Genomic DNA, 7,311 nt, shown 5'->3' on the forward strand with positions numbered 1-7,311 from the left:
ACCCAAGAACAAAACCCAGACCACTGAAGTGGAGCGCACTGAACTTTAACCACTAGGCCATCAGGGATGGCTCTTTTCCTGCTTTTTTAAAGTCATCTGCCAACCCCCAGTCAAACCCCTACATTCCTTAAAGACTTTAGTTCCTGGATCATCATTACTCTCTCCAATACTACACTTTTTCTTTGATTTTAATGTATTCAAGATGATCCTTTTAACGCTCTGACCTTTCCATTCTTTGAAATCCTCTCCTCCAGTGATCGTGGCTTTCCTCCAGCCAACTCAGCTGCTTATACCCATGGTCACATCCTAAACCTCACTTTTACTGATAACTGCAAAGCCTCAGAACCACAATTCAATATGCCCTACACTGTGGCTACATCTTCTATCTTTCCTTCTATTATTCGGACTCTAACAATACCTCTTACCCCACTAGGACTGAAAATCCATTTCTCCTAGTACCTTTCCATTGTCCCTCGTCTCTCTTCTCATGTGCTCAATTGCTTCCTAAACCCATTTAAAATTCCATGATCAATTATTATAATCATTTCCTTTCATACACCCTCAACTCAGTTGCCTTAATTATATTTCATCATACTAGCTTGGCTATATCACATTTCTCATTAAATCTAATCATCCACCACTCTATGTCTGTACCTTTACAGCTAAATACTGTAGAAAACACATAACCATTATGTCTGAGCTCACTTTATATTCAATATTACTATACTCAAGTTGGCCCTTAATGCTACCTGGTAATTATATTACATATTTCTACTACAATAACCCTTCTCAAACCTCCAAAATCCTCTTTCCTATCTTCACTCTCAGCTGAAAACCTTGCTTTCTATTTCATTAAGAAAATAGAAACAGAAAAAGCTCCTGCAAGCTTCCACTACAATCTCTCTCTACTTACCTACTCACACCTGTTCCACTATAGTCTACTTTCTTTTTAATTTTTATAGATCAATGAGCCAAGATACTAACTAAAGCCAGCACTTCCTCTTTTCCAATAAAGTTCATCCTCTCTTGCCTACTCAAGGACATTACTCATAATATTTTTTTCTTTCTACTACATCATTCCCATTAGCAAAAAGACATGGTGATATTTCTCTCATTATATTAAAAAAATCCTTCTCTTGATCACAGTTTTACCTCTAGCTAACATTTCAAGTTTATTGTTATTTTATAATTAAAATAATTGCTAATCTTCACTGTCTCGAATTCTTTCTCCTATTATCTCTTAAACCCTGTTAAATCTGAATTTTGCCCCCACCACTCCACTGAAAGTTCTCTAGTTGACTTCATCAGTGACCTCCATATTGCTAAATCTAATGCTCAATTCTTATTGTTTATCTTTCTTGATATATCATCAACATTTGACCCAATGATCACTCTCTCTTCTTAGAAACTCTTGTTGTACTTGTCTTTCAGAGCACCACAATTGCCTGGTTTTTTTCTTCTTACCTATAGCCACTCTTTCTCAGTTCCTTTGATGATTTCTCCTCATTTCTCCAAATTCTAAATGTTGGAATGTATCAGGGCTTCATCTTTGCACCTCTTCTTTTTATAGCTGCATGGACTCCTTTGGTGTCCTCGTCTAGCATCACAGTATTATATCAACTGTATGTTAATGACTCACAAATTTGTATTTGCAAGTCATATCCAGACCTTGAACTCCAGGCTTGTGTATGTGACTGTCTACTCCTCATCTCCATTGTCTAATAGGCATCCCACGTCTAACATGTCCAAATATTAGCTTATGACATTTCTTACACACTTGTCCCCTCCTGCTGCCTTTACCATCTCAGTACATAAAGAGCAATTCTTTTCATCCAGTTTCTCAGGCCAAAATATTTGGTATCATCCTTGACTTTTTCTTTCATACTCTACCTCTAATCTGCCGGTAAATACTGCTGTATTTGCCATCAAAATATATTCTGAATCCAAGCACATCTCTCAACCAACACTACTGTGACCATAATGCAAGAGACCCTGATTATTATAATAGCCTCCTTACTAGTCTCCCTCTATCGGTCCGTGACTCCTCAGTCCATCCTCACCGCCCTCAGCACTCTAGCCAAATTACTCATGTGAAAATGTAAATTATATCATGATACTGTTGCCCAGAATCTTATAGTGGCTTACATTGTCATATAGATTAAAAGACAAACCACTTACTATGACCTATAAAACACTAAATCTTCCCCCTCCCTAAAATAAAATGTCTCTATAATGATCTTTTATAACTCTCCCTTTTGCTCACCCTGACTTAGGCACACTGGCCTCCTTGTTCATAACATACCCAGTAGACTTCTACCTCAGGGCCTTTGCACATTCTCTTCGCTCTGCATGGGATGATCTTCCTTCAGATATCCTCATGACTCACTCATTCCCTTTCTTCAAGTCTCTATTCAAATGCTACCTTCTAAACAAGGCATTTCCTTGACACCTCATAATTCTAAATCCTGCTCTGACACTTTCTATTCCTCTTTCCTGATATATTTTTTCCTTTACACTTAGCACTATTTGACATACCATATAATTTACCTATGTAAAATAAAAATTTACCTTGTTTATCAGTCTCTTCCACTGGAATGTTGATTCCCATGAGGTAGAACTATTTTCTCTGCTTTGTTCACTGCTATATCAATAGTGTCTAGTACAGCGCCTGAAATGTTGTATACATTTAGTAATTATTTGCTGCATTCATTATTGAGTATAAGTATAAGTGTGTGGCAGAAATTTAGGAATTTTGGAGAGTATGGCAGACACAGGTGTATCTATGGCCATAGATATTGTTAAGATGAACTTATTTAAAGTTTTAATTTATCATAAATGAGCCAAGAATGGAAGCATGCAATGAGAATTTAAGGCAAGGTGATTACAGTTAATAGGAAGCTTACATTGAAAAGACTTGTGTAATTGCATGACATGTAATGGCCATATCTCACTGTCATGAGTCCAGATTTCACCACATATATAAATTGCTTACAATATTTTCCTCGATGTGTTCTTGTTTGTACAGAGTTATATTTCCAGGTTTTAAATATTTAAAGATGTTATAGAAGTATGAGGTATTGTTTTGATATTATGAAAGTTGGTAGCCTCATTTCTTTTTTCAGTAGCAACTGACTACTGAGTACAGGAAAGAAGGTTGCTGTTGCTGCTACTATGACTAATTTTACCTTGCTTTGGCAGTTACTAACTGGAACAAGGTAGAAAATTAGAAACTGGAAGAAAATTTTGTTGTTTTAATAGAGTTTGCATAAAAATAGTTGAAAAAAAGAACAGTTTGAACTTAAGAATAATGGAAAACAAGAATTTGCCTTTTGTTTCCATTTTTATTTGATAATATTATACTAGATATCAAAGAATGTGGCACTGTTATCCATTTTGGTATATTAAGCAACTACCAAAGTTTCTTCCAGTTAAATAACATAATCCTATAACCTTGCTAACACAAGTAATTAAGTAATATAATTAAATAATTGTGTCTAAAGAATAATAATTATGCCTTGAGGAAAAGAGAATAAGATTTGAGATTAAATACCTTAGCTACCTGGAAGGTATGAAGATGCAATAACAGAAATATAGAAAATATTCAAATAAATGTAAATTGAACAATTTCATGTTAAGGACAGATGACAGTCTCACAAAGGTTTATTTCATGAGAGTATTTCTATCATTGAAAGTACAGGGGTGAAAATACATGATGAATTTCTAGCACATGACAATACTAACCACTCTATTGGGGAGCTCTCTGGCCACATATACACATTGAGACCCAGAAGTGGTAGAGAACAATCTCCTAGACAATCATTATTATAGTCTGCCTCTCCACTCTTATATATGTACATATTTATATAAACATGAATCTATTTATATAATATATATTGAATTAATCTATTTATATAATATATTGAATTAATATATATTGAATTATAGAATATATATTGAATTATATAATATAATTAATTAAATAATTATAATTAATATAATTGAATTATATAATATATATTGAATAAAATAATTGAATTAATTATATATTGAATTTTGGAGCAGTTTTAGGTTTATAGAAAAATTGAACAGAAAGTAAAGAGAGTTCTCATACACCTTACTATGGACTTAATTTTGTCCACTCAAATTCCTATGTAAACCCTAACCCCCAATGTGACTATATTTGGGGATAGGGACCAGAAGGTGGTAATTAAGATCAAATGAGGTCATAAAGGTGGGGTTCTGATTCCGTAGAATTAGTATCCTTATAAGAAGAGACACCAAAGTTTGCTCACATATTCATGCTCTCTTTCTCTCTTTCTGCCTTGTGAGGGCACAGTGAGAAGGTGGCTGTCTACAAGCCAGGATGAGAGCCCTCACCCAAAACCAAATCAGCCAGCACCTTGATCCAAAACCTCCATAACTGTGAGAAATAAATTTCTGTTGTTTAAGCTCCCCAGTATGCAGTATTTTGATATAGTAGCTTGAGCAGACTAATACAAACCACTTCTCTCCCTTCACTCAGTTGCCTCTATTATTAACATCTTGCATTAGTGTGGGGCATTTGGTAAAACTGATGAGTTAATATTGTAGATTATTATTAACTATATTCCACAGTTTACATTAGGGTTGAATGTTTGCATGATACGGTTGCATGGGTTTTGACAAATGTAAAATGTCATGTACCCAACATTGCAGTATCATACATAACATTTTCACAGCCCTAAAAAAATCCCTGTGCTTCCCTCATTCATCCTTCCCTTCCCTCAAATTCCTTGAAACCACCAATCTCTTTTTCTGTCTCTATACTCTTGCCTTTTCCAGAATATCATACAGCTTATAGCCTTGTCAGACTAGTTTCTTTCACTTGGCAATATGTATCAAAGTTTCCTTCATGTCATTTCATGAATTGATAGCTCATTTATTTTTTATCACTGAATAATATTCCAGCGGTTCCAGTTGCATGTGGTATGGATATACCACAGTTTGTTTATCCATTCACCTACTGAGGGACATCTTGGTTGCTTCCAAATTTTAGCAATTATAAATAAAGCTGCTATAAACATTTGTGTCAGGTTTTTGTGTGTACATAAGTTTTCAACTCATTTGTGTAAATACCAAACAGCGCAGTTCTTAGATAGTACGGTAAGAATATGTTTAGTTTTGTGTGAAACTGTATTTCAAATTGGCAGTACCATTTTGCATTTCCACCAGCAATAAATGAACATTTCTGTTGCTCCGTATTCTCGCTAGTATTTGGAGTTGTCAGTGTTTTAGATTTTAGCCATTCTAATAGGTGTGTAGTGATCTCATTTTAATTTGCAATTCTCTAATGTTAAGTATCTTTTCATATGATGATTTGCCATCTGTGTATCTTATTTAGTAAAGTGTTCAGATCTTTTGTGCATTTTTAAATTGGGTTTTTTGTTTTCTTATTGTTGAATTTTAAGAGTCCTTTGTATATTTTGAAAAACAGTCTTTTATCAAATATGTGTTCTGCAAATATTTTCTCCCAGTCCATGGCTTGTCTTTTCATACTCTTAACAGTGTCTTTCTCAGAGCGGAAGATTTTAATTTAAATGAAGTCCTACTTATCTGTTTTTTTCTTTTATGGATTGGGCTTTTGGTTTTGTATCTAAGAATTCACCAAACCCAAGGTCATTTAGATTTTCTCATATGTTATCTTCCAGAAGTTTTATATTTTACATTTAGATCTGTGATTCATTTCAAGTTAGTTTTTGTGAAAATTGTTATGCTTATGTGTAGATTCTAGATTTTTTTTTGCATGTGAATGTCCATTTATTCCAGCACTGTTTGTTGAAAAGATTATCTTTGCTCCATTGTATTGCCTTTGCTCCTTTATCAAATTTCTGGTGACTATATTTGTGTGAAACTATTTTGATACTATCTATTTTTTTCTATTTATCTATATGGCTATTTTTTCAGCAATATCACACTGTTGTGATTACTGTAGCTTTGTGGTGAGGTTAGCTTGATCAATCCTGAGACTTGAGGTTAGCTAGGATCAATCCTGAGACTTTTTCTTCTTCTTCTTCAATATTGTGTTGGCTATTCTCAGTCTTTGGCGTTTCCGTATAAACTTTAGGACCACTTTGTTTATATCTACAAAATAACTTGCTAGGATATTGATTGGGAATGTATTGAATCTATAGTTCAAACTGTGCAAAACTGATATGTTAACAATATTGAGTCTTCCTCTCTGTTTATTTAGACATTATTTGATTCCTTTCATTAGAGGTTTGGACTTTTCATGATATAGATCTTGTATATATTTTGTTATATTTATACCTAAGTATTTCATTTTGGAGGATGCTAATGTAAAAGGTGCTATGTTTTTAATTGTAAATTGCAAATGTTCATTGCTGGTACATAGGAAAGCAATTGACTTTTATATAAAAACCTTGTATCCTGTGACCTTATTATAATTTCTTATTAGTTCTGAGATTTTTTTCTTTATTCTTTGGGATTTTCTACATAGACAATCATATCATCTGCAAAGACAGATATATTTCTTCCTTCCTTATCAGCATACCTTTTATTTCTTTTTCTTGTCTTATTGTATCAGCTAGGACTTCCAGTACAATGCTGAAAATGAGTTGTGTAAGGGAATATCCTTGCCTTGTTCCTGATCTTAGAGAGAAAGCCTCTAGTTTCTCACCATGTTCTTTGTCAGACTGAGGAAGTTCCCTCTATTTCTAGTTTGCTGAGAGCTTTTATTTTGAAAGGTTCTTGAATTTGCCAAATGCTTTTTCTCTATTTAGTTATCAGATGGTATGATTTAATTTTTTTAGCCTGTTGATTCAATTGATTATATTAATGGATTTTGAAATATTTAACCAGTCTTACATACCTGGAATAAATTCCACTTGGTCTTGGTGTAAAATTCTTTTTATAGTTTGTTGGATTTGATTTGCTAATATTTTGTTGAGGATTTTTGCTTCAGGGTTAATGAGAGATACTGATCTGCAGTTTTCCTTTATTTTGATGCCTTTGTCTGATTTTGGAATTGGGGTAATGCTTACCTTATAGAATGTATTGGAAACATTCTCTTAGTTTTTATTTTCTGGAAGAGATTGTAGAGAATTGGTATTTTTTCCTTAAATGTTTGGTACAATTCACCAGTGAAACCATTTAGGCCCAATGCTTTCTGCTTTGGAAGGTTATGAATTATCAATTCAATTTCTTAAATAGATTTAGGACTATTCAGATTATTTATTTGTTCCTTTGTGTGTATTAGTAGGTGGTGTCTTTCCAGAAATTGGTCCATTTTCTCTAGGTTATCAAATATGTAGG

The sequence above is a fragment of the Ceratotherium simum genome, chromosome X, assembly GCF_057802395.1.
Source record: "Ceratotherium simum simum isolate JZ-2026a chromosome X, ASM5780239v1, whole genome shotgun sequence".
Classification (NCBI taxonomy): Eukaryota; Metazoa; Chordata; class Mammalia; order Perissodactyla; family Rhinocerotidae; genus Ceratotherium; species Ceratotherium simum.